Source organism: Talpa occidentalis, unplaced genomic scaffold (assembly GCF_014898055.3).
Source record: "Talpa occidentalis isolate TD23 unplaced genomic scaffold, MPIMG_talOcc4v2.1 talOcc4.11, whole genome shotgun sequence".
In the NCBI taxonomy this organism is placed as follows: Eukaryota; Metazoa; Chordata; class Mammalia; order Eulipotyphla; family Talpidae; genus Talpa; species Talpa occidentalis.
In genome coordinates, this window is record NW_023601104.1 from 93,826,997 (window position 1) to 93,846,069 (window position 19,073).

At 58.8% G+C, this 19,073-nt stretch overlaps 1 long non-coding RNA gene across 2 annotated transcripts in view; it reads right to left on the reverse strand.

Annotated features, from left to right (window-relative positions):
• Positions 1 to 2,324: 2,324 nt before the first annotated feature.
• LOC119239389 (uncharacterized) overlaps positions 2,325 to 19,073 on the reverse strand; it is a 31,033-nt gene continuing 14,284 nt past the window's right edge. The window contains exons 5-7 of one of the 2 annotated variants that reach the window (XR_005123845.2): positions 15,590 to 15,667; positions 15,051 to 15,272; positions 2,325 to 2,879 (exon numbers count right to left, since the gene is read on the reverse strand). This is a non-coding gene — a long non-coding RNA (uncharacterized LOC119239389). The remainder of the gene's footprint in view (positions 2,880 to 15,050; positions 15,273 to 15,589; positions 15,668 to 19,073) is intronic. The other variant, XR_008550745.1, reaches the window with a different exon arrangement.

Here is a 19,073-nt window from a genome sequence, read left to right on the forward strand (position 1 = left end):
CGAGTCCGCCCATGCAGCCCCTCACTCAGTTTTCCCTCGGTTCCACTCTCCTCTGCACTCCCCTTGACGCAATGGCTTCTGAGGCGATGCTGTTGGCCTTGCTGCTTTGTCATCACTCTGCAGCTTCATGGATAGTCTGGGGCCAACTGAGTTCCAGAAGAACCACAACACAAAACGCGGCTTCTCCCAGGAGCTGCCATCTTCTGCCCAGGGACTGGGCTTTGCCGTCGTGCCATCCTCGTGCCCATCATGGCGGCGTCTCCTGGTCCCAGCTCTGATGAACATCCGTTGCTAGAAAGAGGCAACCAGATCTGACCACCCCAAGGTCACAGCTTCACGCTGGGCTGGCGAGTGGGCATTTGGCGCCTTCCCTGGAGAGGAGCTAAGCCGCAGCAAGGAGCTCGGGTTACATTCCAGGGTCCAGCAAACTTGGCAGGCCCAAGGGTCAAGGCTGCTGCACGGCCAGTCATGAGTCCAGCACAACTAAAAGGCATAAAATGGTGCTTTGCTGCAGAATTACATCCTCGCGGGCCGGCTTTGCCCAAGGTGCTCCAGTCACAATTCGTGATTTCGGCTGTGTGCTCTTTGTCCTGCCAGGAGACCCCCTTTTCACCTCTCCCCATGCTCCATGCAATGCCACCTCTGATGTTGGTCAGGAACACCACAGGCCAAGGCCATGAGCAGACTGCTCTGCCATCTCCAGCCTCAAGTCAAGTCTTGGCCCACTCTGGTCTGCCCAGGGAAGTCCAGGCCTCGGGCTCTCTCACCAGCACTGCACATCTGTGTTTCATCAAAGGCTAGAAGTGGGGACTCAACTCTAGGCAATCAACTCTAGAACACCAAGGATCTTGACTCTAGAACACTGAGAACATCAGCACAGACATCTGAGCTTCATCGGAGGCTGGAGCTGAGCTCTTTATTCTAGAACTTCACGTGGGCCCCTCGGCATGGACATCTGAGCTCAATCGGAGGCTGAGCTGAGGGCGCAATTCTGAACCATCAAGTGGCTCCTCGTCACGACATCTGAGCTTCATCAAAAATGGAGATGAGGTCTCAGTTCTACATCAAGAGGACCCCTTGTCATGGACATCCAAGCTTCATTAGAGGGAGGAGCTGGGGTGGTGGCTCTGGAACATCATGGAGACCTTCATCAAGGACATCTGAGCTTCACTGGAGGCTGGGGCTAGAGTCTTCTTTCTGGAACATCAAATGGAGTCCCCATCATGGACATCAGAGCTTCATCAGAGACCAAACTTTGGGTCTCAGCTCTAGACATCAAGTCTCAGCTCTAGAACATCAAAGAGTCCTTCATCATGGACATCTGAGCTTCACTGTAGGCTGGAGCTACAGTCTCCATTCCAGAACATCTATAGGGTCTCTCATTATGGACATCTGAGTTGCATCAGAGGCTGGAGTTGAGGTCTTCATTCTAGAACATCAAGGAGGTCTCTCAAGGACATCTGGACATCCCTGGAAGCTGGAGCTGAGGTCTTGATTCTGGCACATAAAGAAGACCTTCGCCATGGACACCTGGGCTTCATTAGAGGCTGGAGCTGCGGTCTCAGTTCTGGATCATCAATGGAGGGTCTCATTCTCAATGTCCAAACCTCGTGGAGCCCAGGACTCGGCTGCCACATGCAGTACCGTGCAGGGCCCTCGGCTCCCTCTTGGCGGGGCATGGACGCCCTGAGCTGGGCACACTCTGAAGACCGTCTCATCTCAGTGCTGCCTGACCGTCACTCGGCACCGTCTCTGTCTCCATCAAGGGGTGGGGTCGGGTCTCCTTGGCTAGGACAAGGCCATAGTCCCCAGGTGGTTCTTTTTCTCCCCAAAGGGGCTGCACTCATGACTGGACTTGACCGTAGCTCTCTTGAGGCACATCTCTGCTGGGGGTGGGGGGAGGAAGGGAGGTTCTAGAAGGAGGGCAAGAAGAGTAAGAGGAATGGGGGAAAGGTAGAAAGGAAGAGGCGGAGGTGGTGATGGTGGTGGTGGTGGCTTTGGCCTTGACCGTGATGATGGTGGTGGCCTCTCCCTTCTCAGTGGTTGTTGTCCAGCTCATTTGTTCCAGCAAAGTCAGGGGTGCTGACCCCAGGAACCCCTAGAGTTGCTCCCTCTGCCCCATTCAGCCCCACACAGCCTGACCTTCCTGAACTGGTATGGGGGGGTGCACCTGATGCTCCATCTCTGTGGGCCCCAGGACCCTGCTCGTAAGCACCTTGTGGGAGGCAGGCTGGCCCAGATGGCAGCCAGGTGGACTGCCTTGGCCATGGACATCCAGGGGCAGCCCCTCAGGGGCTTGGGGCAGGACAGTGAGCCCTGCTCAGACTTCCTCCACCTCCTGTCTACACTTCCTTCTGGAAAGAAACCTGGCATCCCACAACTATTAGAAGAAGGGGGCACCCAGGTTAGTTCACCCAACGTGCATCAACCCCAGTACCCCACCAGGCCAGCTCTGCTCCCAGGCACCCCATCACCCTGAGTGCCCAATGGGTGGGGGCAGGTGGCTTGCTGGGACTCAGCCAGCTCCTCCCAACCCCCAGCCAACACACAACCCGAGGCGAAGGCCACTCCCTCCTCAGATTAGTAGCACATCCATCACCGTAGTTGTTAAGGCAAGAACACATTTATTGAAGCACAGTCAGGTGTCCAAACCCATTTCACAGATGAGGACAAGGGAGGCTTGGTGACCCCCAGTCTCAGGGTTCGCGAGGGGCCGGGCAGGGGCAGATCAGTGCAGTCCATCGGTCAGAGGGTGGAGTGTTACTCAAGGGGAGGCCGGGTGGGAGGGCCCCTCCTCGCGGGGGCAGCCCCAGGTCCAGAGTCTTTGGGTCCAGCCTGTCCCGTGGGAAAGCGTGCAGGGCGTCCCCGTGCTGTGGAGGCTGAGAGAGACAGGCGCAGATGAGACCACCTGCCCCATCTCATGCGACAAGAGTTCTCGTGCAGACGGGAGCCTGGAGCCCGGGAGGGGAGCCCAAGGCCCCTCTGTGGAGAGCTGGTGACGGGGAGGCCCTGGCTCCCCACAGCTGGGGCCGGCGAGGGGGGCTCCAGCCACCAGCTACTGCCCACCTGCCTGGCACCCCTCCCATCTGTCCTCCCACATGCTGCCCGCCCACCCCCTCTCCTCCTCTTGCAGAACTTTCCAGAGGTTTCACTCAAGGGCTGGACCCTCCTCACCTTAACCCCGTAGGGCCCCCCGCCCCTATGAACCCAGAGTCTAGAATTCTGGGCCTTCCTAAGACCACCCAGCTCTCCTGTGTGACCCAATGGCCATTGCTTTATGTAATAGCCTCACCCTCCTGTGGGGGGCTCAAAAGACTCTCCCTGGTCCCCCCACTTCTGCCTGGAAACCTGTGAAGTCTCTGTATTTGAAAGCAAACCTCTCCCACCCTCACTACCTCCCAGAGCTGGCTGGCCGCCCCAGGCTCCACCTCGCCCCACAGGCTGCTGGGCCAGCATCCCAGAGAGCAAAGGGCCTCCACGACCTGCACTCTGCCTGAGCCCTGGGCCACCGGGAGGGCGCCTGTGCACCAGGTAGCCAGTCATAAAAGGGAGGTAACCGGCCCAGCACAGGTGACTCGCTCCAGGCTGTGGGGAGCAGTCACTCTAGCGAGACACAATGAAGGCGTTTGAACACGGGCCCCAACTGTCAAGAGCCACAGGAGGGGCACACCACCCTCATCAGTGCCCTTGGCAGCTGCCCAGGGGGCCGAGCTGGCAGCAAGAGCAATCGCCGGCCCAGACTCAGAGTCCCCTCATGTGTGCCATTCTTTGGGGACCAAGGTGGGGTGAAAGGAACCCCAGGCTGGGGCTGAGCCCCGAGTCTGCTTGGTGCCCATGGCTGCGCCCCAGACTAGGCCTCTCCCTCACAGGCCTCTGCTGATTGTCGCCAACGGTGGGACCGCAGGTGGGAGGGCCTGAGCGTGGCCAGGGTGACGTGGGAGCGCCCGAGCCACATCAACACCACCTATGCCGCACACAAGGACGTCCCAGCCCAGGTGAGGCTGCATTTAGGGTAAGTGTCTCCCCCACACGTGTGGGGTCAGACACGCTCCGCCAGGAGCGCCCTGGGCAGCTGCTCTGGGCTGGGGCCTCCCACGCCCACCCCTTCCTCACAGACACTCAGGGATTTGACGTGCGCATCAGGAAACAGTGCATGCAGCTCTCTGCACCCTAAGCCCGCCTCTCAGGGAGCCCCCCAGATGCCCCAGAGCAGAAGCAGGGCTCGGCGTGGGGGAGGGGTTCAGGGGCAGCTTAGCCGTGACCTCATGCATCAGGAGGTGGGGACCCTGCCTGCCCACCTCAAGGGGACAGTGACATGAAACCCCAGGCACTGCCAGGGCCCTTGCCCCTGGGTCACACAGGCCTGGCCTGGGAAGAGCCGGGGAACACGCCCTAAACACAGACATCCAGTCCCATGAGTCCAGGGGTCCTACCTGTCCACAGCGTGGGCCCCTTCCTCAAGGACAGGGATGGCCAAGGGGCAGACACCCGAGGGAACCTGCTAGACCCCAGCAAAGCCTCGGGGGGCACCTGGAACCATGCTGAGGTCCTGGGGGGCAGGCACAGCTGATAGAGATGTGGAGCCCAGACAGGGTGGGGGGATGGATGCTAACTTTGGGGTATCCACATGAGGGGCTCTTACAGCAAAAATGCTACTCCCCCAAACGCCGGGGACAAGGGCCAGGCAAGGATTTCAGAGGTCTGATGAAAAGACCCCCCCAAAAGCCCAAGTGACCCCACCCCTACAGGGGCATCTTGTGAGACCTCCTGTGGGAGGGGGGCGTGTCTTAAGTGTCCACGTCTGACTCGGGCACAGGTCAGGGCAAGATGGGTCAAGGCTGCACACCGGGTGGGGAGCCCGGTCACAGCGCCCGCTAGAGTGGACAGAGCACCAGCTTGGCCTGAGAGACTCCCGCATCCTGCTGACCCTGACCCTCAGCTTGCTCAGCCCTAAAATGGGCCCCCACCGGAGCAGGGAGCAGGAGGGCAAAGCATCTCACAGCCCAGAACTTTGTGCCAGGCGTGGACGGGGCTGAAAGACTCATTTCTCCCCCAACAATCCGGGAAGGAAGGAAGAGAGAAGGGAAGAAATCAGCTGCCCAGGCCCGTCCCCCAGAGAGGAGGGTCCCACCAAGGGGTGAGCCGGCAGCCCCTCTTCACCCTCTCTCTAACCTGGGCCCCGCCACTCCCCACAAGGTGACTGAGCCCGGGGCAAACACAGACGCAGAAGCAGCCCCAAGCAGACACAGCACCACCAGGACAGCAAAGTCAGAGCAGCGCCCTCGCCAGCCCACCCCGAAGCGACACACAGAGAGGGCGGCCATGCTGGGGGCGGGAGGAAGAAGCCGGCTCATCATCCCAGCACACGCCTCGGGGCCGGAGTCGCTCAGCGCTGGCCCGTGGCCGCCTCACGGCCCTCACGCCGGGAGGGCACGCGCCCAGAGCCACGGGCGCATCAGCAGAAGCCTCCCAACAGCTCCGACCTGCGGCCCCTTCCGAACAGGCAGCCCTGGCCACCCTGGGTGCAGGTCACCCAGCCCCGCCCCGCAGCCACCCGCCGTCAAACATGCTGGGGACCCAGGTCTTAGAGAAGGAGACAGGGTGGTGAGAGAGGGGCGTTAGTGAGGTGGCTCAGGCTGTGCCCGATTCTAACCTCTCACACCAAACACCGACAGCCAGAGAGGACAGCAAGAATCCCAGTGTTCAGAGAGCTCGTCACACAAAGGTCAGTTCCACACAGCACAGCGATGGTTAACACGTCAGTGAAAAGCAAGATACAGTCTCTTGGGAGAGCTTAGAAACACAGGCCACTTGCATGGGTTACAGTTTCCTTCTTTGACCACCCACCCCACACCCCACCTTCCACCCCCCCACCCCACAGAAGTAGGTGGAGAGCCCACCCACCACTGGTCAGGGCTGTTAGGCACCAGGTCCCTGCCATGGGCACCCGAACGCTGCCAGCTGGGCGAGGGGACACTGGGGAGGGGACATGTACTTGGGGGGCAGGACCCCATAGGAAGGGGCTCGGGAGGGCCGTGCCTCAGTGCTGCCCACAGGCCAGACGCAGTGGTAGGCAAGCCCCAGCCGGCACTTCCACCCATTTCCAGAGGCCAGTGTGGACGCGTACTCCAGGGGGTCCGGGGCGCTGCCCAACAAGGCCACCGTCTCACCATGCCAGACAGAGGTGCCGCTTCAGCCCGCACAACCCTGTGTGCGGCAGGAAGCCGATCCCCACCGCGGCCATGCAAGTCGGCCTCTGGCCTCCCTCCCGGGCCTCTGGCCCGGCACCCCTCTGGGGGCAGGCGCCACCCTGGTCACACACGTCCTCACAACAGCCCTGCGAGGTGGGTGCCTGGTCCCCCAGACCTGCCGCTGCCCCAAGGTGCAACACATAGTTGGTGTTTGTCCAGCTCCAGGGTCCTGGCTCCTCGGCTGGGGAACAAAGGGTGGCGCCCCAGGACCTCACCTGTCTCTCCCCAGAACAGTGAGCTAAAGGGGGGCTGCCTGGTCTGCCAACAGCTCATCCTGGGTGGACCCTGCAACCCAGGGCCAGGTCCTGCACCCCACGAGCCATCACTTTCCTAATTTCCTCTGAATAGAGTCCAGCATTACTAATCTGCAAGGGGACAGGATGACTCTAAGGTCGCTTTGTAAAGGACCAGGGTGCCCTAATAGTGTGAAAGCCTCCTCACCGCCAAATTGTCCTTCATCCAGACACACCCCCCCCGGCCCACCCCCGGCTCTCACTTGGGCTCTAAAGCACCCGGGCTGTGATTTCTGAGCAGCCAGGGAGCAGTTTGCTGATTACTAATCAACCTAGTTTCACAAGGCACCGAGTGGAAGGGCAATCAAACTCCGGCAGCACTGGGGCCCGTGAGGGGGCGCTGCCTCCAGGTCCCCCAGCGGGCCCTGCGGCCCAGCCGCGCATCAAGTGCAGGAACACGGGGATGGCGCTGGGGGCAAAGCTCATGGCAGGGATGGGGCCATGTGGTGGCCTGGGAGCACGAGTCTGCTCGTGATGCGTAGGGCGCATGAGAGGCGGGAAGCGTGTGGGTGACGGCGGCAGGTGAGACAGCCGGGACATGCTCAGAGCAGTGACCGCGGAGGAGGAAGCGACAGAGACAGCCATGGCCCCGCACAGCCCACCCAAGATGGAAGGCTGGTCTCAGGAGAGGCAGAGGCCAGAGCGCCAGGGCAGGAAATGTAAGCAGATACATGGGTGGGTGCGTGGGAGGGAGGATGGATGGATGGAGGAAGGATGGATGGGTGGGTGGATGGATGGATGGGTGGGTGGATGGGTGGATGGGTGGATGGATGGATGGATGGGTGGATGGATGGATGGATGGGTGGATGGATGGATGGATGGGTGGATGGATGGATGGATGGGTGGATGGATGGATGGATGGGTGGATGGATGGATGGATGGGTGGGTGGATGGATGGATGGGTGGATGGATGGATGGATGGGTGGGTGGATGGATGGGTGGATGGGTGGATGGATGGATGGATGGGTGGATGGATGGATGGATGGATGGGTGGGTGGATGGATGGATGGGTGGGTGGATGGATGGGTGGGTGGATGGATGGATGGATAAGTGGATGGGTGGGTGGATGGATGGGTGGATGGGTGGATGGGTGGGTGGGAGGATGATGGGTGGATGGGTGGATGGATGGATGAATGGAATCAAGTTGGAAATCACCTCCAGCCTCCCAGTTTGGGAACTGGGGGGCCCAGGGCATGGGTCCTGACAGGCAGATGGTGCATGGTGCTATAGCAGAAGGTCGTTGGGAGAGCAGGGGTGGAGGGGTGTCCTGGAAGTCGGGGTGTATCCCCAGCGATTGTGCACCCTCTCCAATCGGCCCTGGTGACCTTGGTGCCTGGCTGGCTTTGGGGCAGCCTAGGGGAGCTAATGAAATGTCACTGCCCAGTTGCAGAAAAACTAAAGGCAGTGCTTTCATCAGCCCACTGGACACATCATTACCAACTAAAGCCCAAGAGAGCAGCAGTACCTGGAGGCCTCGGGGACACCTGCTCCCCACCCTAGGACTCTAGGAAGCACAAGGGCAGGCAGAACACACCCGATGGCCCTAAGAGGTGCGGCCCAACTTCCTTCAGGTAAGCGGGGGTGATGGGGCTATTGGGATGGCCACTAAGTAATTATGCAGGCCCTGGGCATGGCTGTCCAGGCCATGGAAGGTCAAAGAGCTCCTCTTGTCCCACCAGTTACAGGGGGTGAGGTCAGAGCTAGAAACCCTAAGTGTGCAAGCCCGCCCAAAGGAGCAACTATAAATGTCCCAGGCCGCCATATCACCCCGCTTCCCAGGGTGAAGCCCCCGAAACAGCCCTGAAAGGCCATCCAGGCCCACCCCGCACCCATGCTCGGAGCCTCTCTAAGACCACCCTCACTGAATCTGCCTGGCAGCCTCCTTGAGTGCCTCCAGGGGCAGAGGGCTCCCCACATCCCACGGGCCCCACTCTACCCTTGGCCTGTCTCATCAGAGAGCCGTAACCCAATGGACTTGGACAAACAGCTCACAGAAGATAAATACAATCTGTTAACAAACATTTGAAAATATTCAGTCTTCATTAGTAATCAGAGCATTACACCGTAAAGTGACAGAGGCGCTTTCTAGCAGAGGTGAACTAGCCGTCGGCCAAAGACAGGCTCATACATGGCAAGGCATCGGGGAGCACCCCATAGTCAGTCCACACAAAGCCCGGGCCTCTCACCCCAAAAGTGCAACTCTAGGAAGTTCATTCACTCCTTCACCACCCAGGTACCCATACACGCTCCCCTGCTCTCTCCAGCCGGCCATGACCTCCTGGCTCGCATCCCATCGCGCTCCCATACCCTCCCCAACAAGCACCTAGGAAGTGGCCACAACTGGCCCTTGCAGGGACCAAGACCCAGTCACCCAGCTCCTCGCCTTTTAAAGGCTCACAGTCTAGCAGGACAAACTGACACGTATGAAGCCAGCATCTTTTTTGGGTGCTAGAAGGTAATTAGGAAGAGTGAAAAAAGTGGGCGCGCTGAGCCATCCACTATGGCATAGTTTATAGTATTAGGGAAAAGAGGACTTCTGCGCAACAGCCGCGCTGTCCAGGCCGGCGCTAGACACGAGGGCCGCGCTGGGGGCGCGCAAGCAGCATGGGGCGGTGAAGCTGCTGAGCAGGGTGGAGCTGGGACAGAACAGCACATGGAAAGTAGGGTGTGCACACACTGGGTGTGGTGAGGAATGACAAGGAGGTTTAAAAAGTGGATGCTCATTAAGAAAATAAATAGGTGCACATTTAAAAAAAAAGGGTGCCCACAGGCCAGAATCCAAAGGGGAAATGATATCAGGAGACAAGGACACCCTCCCCCGCTGGAAGGCGGCCCTCCCTCCAGAAAAGGGGGGCAGGCCAAAGGGGCCCCGGGGGAGCAGCAGCACAGGGTACAGGCTACAAAAGCCCACCCTTGTCTTAGACGGTGAGACAAAGAGACACACCAGACAGGCCCTGACCAGAGAGGAGTGCGGAGCCCAGCTCGGACCTCGCAGGTGGGACACACAGAGACCAGGAGGGGGACATGCGGGGCCCTGGCCTGGATCTCAGCACCCGCACCCCAAAGCTCCCCCCCAAACTCCTCAGGGTCAGACTCTAAAAGCCCCACCCGCCGGCCCGCATGCCCTCTCACGAACTGCCCTGAGCCCACCCAGGCCCCAGAAAGACAGAATTCGCTTCCCCCAGCCCACCGGCCCGCGCTGAGCCTGCGAGACCCGTGACAGCCCTGGGAGGTGGGGGAAGCGTATCCCAGGCTGGCTCCTGTCTGGCCTCACACAGTCTGCCCACCCATTCCCAGCACCCCCGCTCTCCTGGGCCTCTGGGAAGCTCCTGCCAGTGTCGTCCTGGACCCTCATCCACAGGGGACTCTTGGGCTGGTTAAGGAGGCTTTGCCCTTGGGGACGGGTCAGCAGCGCCCCGGGGAAGGAGTGCCCCTCCAGCCACTCGCAGCCCAGCTCAGAAGTGGAGGCAGACAGAGTGTGGGAGGCTCGGAGAGGGACTCCTGACCCGGCAGCATGGCCTTCATCTTCAAAAGGCCGCTGTCACCCCAGCCCCTCACGCCCACCTGCAGCCTGTCTGCAAACCCACAGCCGCCGTGGCCTGGCCCCTGGGCTGCCCCACTGCCCTTCAGCATTGCTGGCCTGGACTTGAGCCACCCGCCTTGCACCTGCGCCCGCCACCTCAGGGTCCACCCACCCCCAGCCTGGACTCCGTGTGGCCCAGTCGCACACCCTGGGTCCAGTCCGGCCAAGCTGACTCCTCCTGCCCAGGGTACTTGGGATGAACCCAAATAGGGTTTAATAAGTCCAGAGGGACTTTGGTGCTTGTTCTCACAGACAGACACAGGTACACGACAGACAGCAGCGCAAGCCAGGCCACTCCCGAGAAGGGGAGGGCGCAGGGCTGCAGGAGACGGCAGAACACACCAGCACAGAACCCCTCCAGGCCCTGGCAACAGAGGGCAGGCGGGGAGGGACACAGTAGACGCCCCTCCCATACAGAACACACCCACAACAGACAGCGAGGCCTTGAAACGATATCTGGGATGCCATAGCCAGGGCCCCACCGGGCCATGCTGCCAAGCTGGGCTCAGGTGCACCCGGCCCAGTACCCATGGAGGAGCAGGTGCCCACCCCACAGGCTGGCGGGCGCCCATGTGTGTCAGAATGTTGCAGGAACAAGTTTCTAGTGATTTGCCCCTGGGGGCCTGGGTCACCCTTCTCAGGCAGGGGCTCTTGGCACCTCTAGCCCTGCCTCCTTCCCAGCACAGACCCAGGATATGGGTGGGCCACAGCCTTGAAGGCAGAGAGGGTGGGACCCACATGCCTCCCCAGGCCGCCCCTGGCCTCCTGCTCCCTTGCCCTCTGCTGCCCCCTGGCGGGAAAATCCCCCCTCGCAGGTAACCCACGCCCAGGGAGGGGCCAAGAGACGCACCTGGCCTGACACACCTTGTTCCTGCAACCTTCTGCAGGGCCCAGGGCCTGACCCTCCCCTCTCCCAGCTACAAAGGGGGCACTGCCCATGGGCAGGAGAGCGTTGGCCGCCTCATCAGTCCAAGCAGAGAGCCGATGCCATTCCAGGTTCACAAATGGGGAACTGAGGATGAGAGCACAGTGAAATGGGCCGCCCAGCCAGGACCTGTCACCAATGCTCCAAGACCAGCCCCCGGAGCCAGCCCCAGCCCGGGGAGTCTGCATGCAACAAGCGCGGCATGCCAAGGGGCCCCTCCGCCCCACCCACACTTGTCCCCCGCGCCCCCTTTCTCCCTCCATCCATCCATCCGCTCATTCAGAACTGGCTTCTGACTCAGGGACTTCAGTAGCACTGTTTTCGAGTAACCCTGACTCCTGCTCGATAAGACTGACCTCCTCCAGCCCCGGGTATCCTGGTTGTGAGTCCTCACTCCTGCCTCCTTGTTTCCCCCACATCTTGCCCCCTTCAGCTTCTCACGCCTCCTGAACATTCATTTAAATCCAGGGCCACAGGGGTGACTCAGATGCCGCCCTGGCCCCACAGCCCACCTCTCGCTCACTCTTCCTCACCCTCAGGTGCCCTCCCTGTCTTATTTCGGGTACGTCTCACTTATTAGGCTCCTGCAAAATAACTGTTAGTCAAAGCCCCCCGAGCAAAAGGAACATCACTGGCCCTATTATCTGCTGACGTTGGCACCCTCCCTCCCGCACCCGGTCACCTGCCACTTCTATGTATTTATTCTTATTTACAAGCCTCAACTGCGCGGATCTTGCTGCAGTGCTGGGGGGCGGGGGGCAGCCTCATGTTCGGGCTGGGATCGGCTCTATTTTTCACTTAATCTTTGCAAGTGGGATGTATTTGTCCATTAAAGCAGTGTGTATGTCAACTAGTGGTCACCCCTGCTCAGACACCCTCTGGACTACCCATTTGTCACACTGGTGGTTTATTATCTTCCCTTTAACCTGTCTGGCTGCTGTGTGTCTTCCCTCCAGTCTCCCTCGCCCGGGGCGGGTTGGATCCTCGCACCCATCTTGGGGATTAATGGTGTCCCATCCCTCTCCCCACCAAGTCCTCTCCGCTAGACACACCCAATCCGGGTCACCTTGCATTTTCCCCCTTTCTTTCACAGCATTCCCCTCTGCCCCGCTCTGGCTCTCTCTGGCTCTCTGGCACCTTCTCCCCCCAAGGTTCCCTCTTGGACCCCAGGTGCCCAGGGTGAGATGAGCAGCAGTCCCAGGGGCACCGTCTCCAGGCTCAGCCTCGCATTTACATTTCTGATTCAGTCATTCGGTGTCCATCCATTCTCCCTGCTACTCTTTTATTCCAATATTTATTCTTTTATTTATGGACCTCAGGTGCACAGAATTGGATTAACCATACTCCGTGGTTCTGGAGGCTTCTCCTACCAGCCTGTTCGTTAATTCCTTGGGCTGGTGATTTGGTTTAGGATTTATTTAACTATCTCAAGAGCCCAGTTTTGAATTAGTCATAATTCGTGGCTCGAGATGGTGTCTCACATTCTCCTCCCAGCAAGGTCCTCCCTGCGCGTGGATGTCCACACTTACTGACTCGTTCGCTACTTTCTCACTGCTTGTCGTCTCCATCTATGTGATTTGCTCAGGTCCCTCATCTCTAGCTTTCTCTTTTTTGCATTTTTTTTATTATTAGGAGCCTCAGGTGCAGAACTGAATTAATTACAGTCGGCATTTCTCATTCATTCGGTCATTCCTCTATTTAGTCTTTCTTTGAGGTATGCAGTTTGCCTGCCCATAACTGATGGGCCTCTGCTTTTACTATTTATTATATTTAATGAATAATATCAGTTCATTATATTTAAGTACTTATCCAGTAAGTGCCTTCTTGTCTGTGTGTCTGTTTAGTTTCTTTTCCTGCACTGCTGTCCCCCAGTCTTTCCTTCAATTTTCCCAGCTCCCCCTTCTTGCCTGCTGCTCAAGTACATGTATTTCTTCTTTCAGTCTTTTATTTATGGCTGAGTTTTTGGGATTTATCTGCTTTGGGGCCACAAAGCTGAACCCCCGCGAATCATCTGTGCTGAACCAGCGCTCTCACGGACTTAATTGCTTGACCTACTTGTGTCTTTTTACCCCTTTTTTGCATTTTGATTTTTTCTCCTCTTACTGGCATGTTAAACACTCTCTCAATCTCTCTCTCTCTGCCTTTCATCTTCTGCAGCCTACACGGGCCTTGGGTGAACTCTAGCCTCTCCTGCCACGCCCTTCTCTTTTCCTCCTGCATTCACGTGTTCACACCTCCATCAGTCTTTCTATTTAAATCATCACTTTTGCACGTCTAGATGGCAGGTGCACCTAATTGGCTACATCATCATCTCGAGTCAATGGACCTTTCCCAGGCCCCCCCAAAGGTCCCCCTGACGTGTTTCAGCCTTGCGCTGTCGCCTGGGTGGGAGGGCACTGCCCGTCTCAGCACCCAGATGCCTGCACCTCCCGCTGCTCGCCCAAGAGCAGCCTCTGCCTCCTTTCTGCCAGATCCCCTTTCTTCTTCCTCCTTCTGCAGCTTCTTCCTAGTTCCCCTTGTTCGTCTCTCACTCTCCCATCTCCTTTCTTGCCCACCTGATCCTTCTGGAGCTCAGCTGCCAGGAACGGGAGTCAGAGTCACCTCCGCTGCCCCACCTGGGTGCAGAGTCTCCACCGGGGACGGCTGCTCTGCCCTTCCCCTGTGGGGCTCCCTCCTTCCTCTCCTCACCCCAGTGTGCCCAGCCCAGGCAGCCTCTGGTTCCAGTTAGGGTCACCTCAGTCCCCTGGGAGCTCCTTCCTTTCTGACCATCCTGTGCTTTCCTTGGCCAGGAGCACATGGGGGTCAAGCTGGAGGCCCGGTTTGCAGTAACCCGTCATGCTCCCCCCCTCACAGCTGCACGCCTCCCCGAATTCAGAACAGTCATTTCTTCCTTCCATTTATCATTTTTGCTTCCTTCTACTTCCCGGGATCCCTCTCATAAGAGAATCCTGGGATTCTCGCTCATAAGTCCGTCCCCAACATCAGGTTGTGGGGTGTTTTTCAGAGTTCTCTTCTCTTTATGTTTTTACTGAAATTGTATCCGAGAAACGAAAAGCTCTGCACAATCCATGTGCACGACTCCAGGAGCCGGGAGAGAAGCCCACTCTGAAAACCCACCACCACAATCCACGCAGGGGGCCCTCCTATCACCCCAAAGTTCCCCGCCCACTTATGGACAACAGCACCCCATCTGGTGACGAGGATGCTTCCTGGGAGCCCTGCCGTCTCTGCCAGCATTTATGGAGCATGTCACCGCGGTGCAGGCACCTGCAGTCCCCACTGTCACCCTTTCACTCAGGGCTTAGACTTGGGGTGGGCAGTGCTGGAATCAGAAATGCCCCTGTTCCCGGGCAAGCTGACGTGGGTGCTGGGACATGGCCCTGTTCACACACAGACCCCCGCTTGACTGATTGTAGGTCACTGTCCTGGGTGTCAGCTGGTCCCGGCCAGCCTGCACTCTCACCCTGGCCTACCGGTTTCTTTACCTGGTTCTTTGCTTCTCACCCCACCCTGCTCTCATTCATTCATCCATCCACACACTCATTTGGACAATGCAGTAGACCAGAGAAGTGACCTCCCACCAAGAAGAATAGAACATCCACATTCCCTGAGACCTCCCCACCGCCTCCCGAGGTGGCCACCGAGGTGTGCGGCCTCATCCTCGACACACGCGTGGCAGATGCAGGTGCAGGCAGAGGGGCTGCTCGTGCGGCCAGTCCCGCCCAGGCTCACGCCCGGGTAGATGGGCAGTGGGCGATAGCCCCGGGCCCCGGGCCCCGGGCCCCGGCCCCAGGCTGGCGGCCCTGCCCCTGGGCCCCAGAGTGGCCATCCCCATGAGAACCCTATTTCAAGACCCCGAGCACACAGAGACACACGCTGTACACAGCCCCCTGGTGGGAAACACGGACACAGTTCACTGCTAAATAGACGGCTTTGTGTGCAGCAACATAAAAATATTTTGGCCTTTCAAGGCAAATACAAAAGAAACTCCCCATTACCATTGCTGAGTGTCTCGGTCCCAACAATAAAGAACTTGAGGCGGTTTAGCCGGAAACTTTGAAGACAGAAAATCTGCCCGTTCTGTTTTCCAGACATTTCAAGGGGGAGAGCGAAGGTCATCGGTGCTCCAAGCCCATTGAGAGGCGGGTCCCTCGGCCTGGGCTTTTCCTGGCCCTCTCAAGGGCCCCCAGCTCCCAGGGCCACTTCCATCCTAGTCTGCCCTGCGGCACAAGAGGCAAAGGACACTCAATAGTGAAGGGCCGCTCGTTGGCAGGAGGGAAAGGGAAGACATTCTTTTGGGGTCCGGCCCTCTTAGCCGCCTATAGGATCCTTTTTGCCACAGAGACGACACAAGGGGGCTGGGGACCCTGCCTCAGCCCGCTGGCCCTCCACATCCACACTCAGTTCCCCGCAGGCACCCCCACCCCCTGCTCACCCATCCCCACCACAGGCTCGCCTGGCTGTGTGCTTGGGGGAGCAGCACCCCCACCCTCAGTAACAAGACCACAGATGTGTGTCCCACACTCCAGCAACTTACGATTCAGAGCTGGAGGGGGGTGCGGGGATCACGTGTCCAAGGTCCCTTCCCGTGGAGGATTCCAGAGGGTGACTTCGTCTGGAAGGAGAAAGCCCTGGGTCACTGAGCTGGAACCAGCGGAAGCGGGGATCCCAGACTGGGCATCAGTGAAGCCGGCGTTTCTCTGTCCCACCCCTGGCCCTGCGCTCACTCACCTGCAGACTCCCCACCGGGCACCAGCAACACGGGAAGAGGACGGGGCAGTGCCCGCTCACAGGACACGGCCCCTGACCCAAGACCTCAGACTGATGCCCACAGGCCTAAGTGCTGCCTCGGGGAACCCAAAGGTGCAGGGACCCCGCAAGAGCAGGAGAATGCCCCTGGAAGAGCCTCCAACTCTGGAAGGGCACCAACGAGCCAGGGGTGCACATGCAGGCAGCAGGGCAGCTGGCCTGGGGGAGACCAGGAGGGTCTCCTAGGTAGACCAGGGGGGTCTACCCAGCGGCGTTGCCTAAAGCCTCGGCATGCGGGCCACTCCAGGGAAGAGGCGCCCAATGGCGCTGAGCAAACAGACATCTCCTCTTTAGTCACCACGTACCATTTGGCGCCGGCCCCGTGAAAGGTGGAGCGCGGCCACTCTAAGTACTAAAGTTGAGAAAGAGTGAGCTGAGAGAGGGCACCCATGTCACTGCAGCGCCAGCACCCACGGAGGCGCAGAGCAAAGGGTGAGCCCTGCTGCTGTGCGACTGGCGTTAGCTAATGGTGATGCATCAAGATTGGTCGTTGGCTGTACTAACGGCCGTGCGCAAGGTGTTAATGATCAGGGAGATGGGGGTGATCGGGCCCCACGATCCTTCCTGCTTTCTTTTCCTATAATGTTACGGCCGCTGGGGAAAAGTCCATTAAAAATATTTTTGAAAAGTGAATTGATTTTCAGTATTTGTTCAGCAAGAGCACCCAAAGGTGGTCGGCAAAGGCTGAGGTCTAACTGGCCCTATGAGGTGGAGGAGGGGAGCCAGAGAATAAGGGGGTGCAGGCTGCTCCCTGGTCCTCCAGGAGCCCCCAGGAAAGAGCCCTCTCTGACTGCCCTGCTCCCGCCGTAAGCTATGGGACACCCCAGAAGTCCTTGCCTCTCTGTCCTGATCATGCCTCTCTCTGGAAGCCTGGGAGCTGAAGGCAGGAGGGGGAGCAATGGGGAGGGGGAGGGTACGATTCCTTCCCCGCCTTGAGCTTGCCAAACAGTTTCTCCCTAACTGATGGGTTTTCTAACTAAGCAACAAAAAGTCTCCTAAAAGTAAGTGTTAATTAAGCAGCTATTAACTCAATGGTAGCCATGGGCAGACGCTGCTTATCTAAAGGCTCCAGGATCCCTATTTTGTACCAGATACTCCCCGATACTGATTCTGGCCTCTGAGCACCTGGAGTGCCCTCTGGTCATCACCACCTGATCCAAGATGCCCTCGGGACCCCAGGCCCTGAACATGAGTGACGGAGCCCCTCTGTCCCCTGCAGGAGCAAGCCCAGGCTCCCTGGGGTATTTGTAACAGGGTCAGGGAAACCAGAAGGCGCTCAGGGCATCCGAGTTTTTTCCCGTTTCTGCTCTCCAGGGTCCCATGCAGGCCTGACTGTGGGTAACTAACTTCGTGCAGACCCCAGCCTCCCTGTGACATCGCAGCCCTGGTGGGGCACACCCGGGGCTCCCAGGTGCGGTGCCGGCCCTGGGTTCACCGGGACGTGTTCATAAAGCAGAGCTGGGTGGGACGTAAGGGACGAGGGTCCCTGACGAGGACCAACGGCAGCCTCCTTGCAGGGACACAGAGGGACACTCTGTGGGCGCAGGGGGACACTCGCGCAGCGCTGATGGGGAACTGCTGAATGTACCAAACGCTCCACGGAGGCAGCATGGGGGATGCACCAGAACACCCTCCCCAGCGAACCAGGGTTGGCAAACTCTAGCTCAGCACCCAGAGGTGTTTACAGTTGTTATTCTTTTCTGGAGGCAAACGGGATCCAGTGGAGGTGGCACGTCTTTGGTGCCACGAATTTAGGGACGTTTAGCGTCCTGAAAGGATTCTTTGCAATAAAATGTTGACTTTTAGAAACAGAGCTGCGGTTGATACAGACCGTCGGAGCCACCTCGGATCTCAGACTTCCCACCTGTCGAGTAAACACCACCCTCACACCAAACACAGGCTCTTCCAGAGCTAATTTCCTGTACCTTTGTGAAGGCCGGGCCCTGGACATGATGGGTCCATTTATGAAAATAGGAGAAGTAATTGGGACATCTTTTGAGATCATGTCCCCTCCGCCGCCGGCCCGCATCAGCTCTCTAATTTCAGCTGGCCTGGCTCTGAGGATGTTTACATATGCCTCTTCCTGGAATGTCACTCTTTGCCTCAGGAGTGGGCAATTAGAGAGAATTAGGGCCTATTTGGCGTATGTTTACCGCTAATGGGCAGAGTGGCCGAGGCAGCCTTGGGGAAGGCGGGCTGCTGGTCTAATTGAAGCTGGCAATTTTTCGATTCCTCATTTCAGCTCGCAGGTATTGTAGCAACCAAGGTCACAAAACAAAAGCCACAGCCCACCACGCAATAGCCAGGCGCGGCCCGGCCCGCGGGCTTTGTGAGCTATTTATTACACGTGCTGCAGCACAAAGAGAGCTGGGGGTGTTTGCAAAGCAGCCCAGAGGGCTACGGGTGGCAGGTACTGATCACTTTTCCAGAAGTTGCCACCCGACAGCTTTGTGGGGAAGTTTCGTTGCTGAGTCCGCCTGGGGATCAGCCAGGAGCTGGCTGGTGGTGGCTGGTGGCCAAAAGGCCCTACGGGACACCCCAGGACAGCACAGCCAGCCCCCTTCCTGAGACGGGAGCCTCGGGCCGGTCCCATCGCCCCAGAGTCACCCCGCACCCCAAAGTGTTCCCCAGGCCTGGCCAACAACCAGACATAAGTGAAATCTGGGCACTGGGGCGGCAGGCGCCCCATGAATTGGCATGGGTCGTGAGTGCCCACAGAAGCTGCCGGCCAGCTGGCTGGCAACTGTGGTCACTATCCTTGGTGGCCAAGTGGGCTCTGCATCCAGGGTCTGCAGCTTGCCCAGGAACCCACCCTCCCGAGTCTCTGCTTGCCTCATCTCTAAACTAGAGGGAATACCAGGCGGGAGGCCAGTGCCCTCTGGAATCTCTAGGGCCCAAAAGTCCCAGCGAACAAACCTACCAGCCCCCAAGGCAGCGGGCAGGAGCCCAGGACAGGGCAGAGTGCCAAGATGCTGGTACCCATCCGTAGGGTAAGTGAAAAAGTATCAGGCTTCTCTGCCCTCCCGCTATTAGGATTGATGATGGATCCTTGGGGTCCTGAATGCATGCCTGATGGCGGGCACCTGGAGTAGGGTGTGGGCACACCTGGGCTAAGGCTGGGCTTATAAGGGCAGCATCACAGGGATGCCAGAAGAACCACAAGAGCAGCAGAGAACAAGGCCACCAGAGAACACCAGAGAGCCCAGGTAGCG